This window comes from Callorhinus ursinus, unplaced genomic scaffold (assembly GCF_003265705.2).
Source record: "Callorhinus ursinus isolate GAN/ISIS: 27379988/994484 unplaced genomic scaffold, GSC_fseal_2.0 scaffold8, whole genome shotgun sequence".
Lineage (NCBI taxonomy): Eukaryota > Metazoa > Chordata > Mammalia > Carnivora > Otariidae > Callorhinus > Callorhinus ursinus.
In genome coordinates, this window is record NW_027397070.1 from 45,085,955 (window position 1) to 45,086,280 (window position 326).

The window sequence follows — 326 nt, forward strand, 5'->3', positions numbered from 1 at the left end:
AGTTGCATGCTCCACCAACTGAGTCAGCCGGGAGCCCCAAACCCACATCGTTTTAAAGAGTTTCATCTTTGGGCTCCCTGGGTAGCTCAGTTGGCTAAGCAGCCAGCTCTTGATTTTGGTTCAGGTCATAATCTCAGGCTCATGTTATGATCTCAAGGTTGTGAGATCAAGCCCTGCATCAGCTCTGTGCTCAGAGCTGAGTCTGTTTGTGAATTCTCCCTCCCCCTCCCCCTCCCCTCTCCTTCCCCCTCCCCCTCCCCCTCCCCCCACACTCCCTACACTCCCCCCTGCCCCCGCCGGGCTCAGGATCATTGCACGCTATCTCT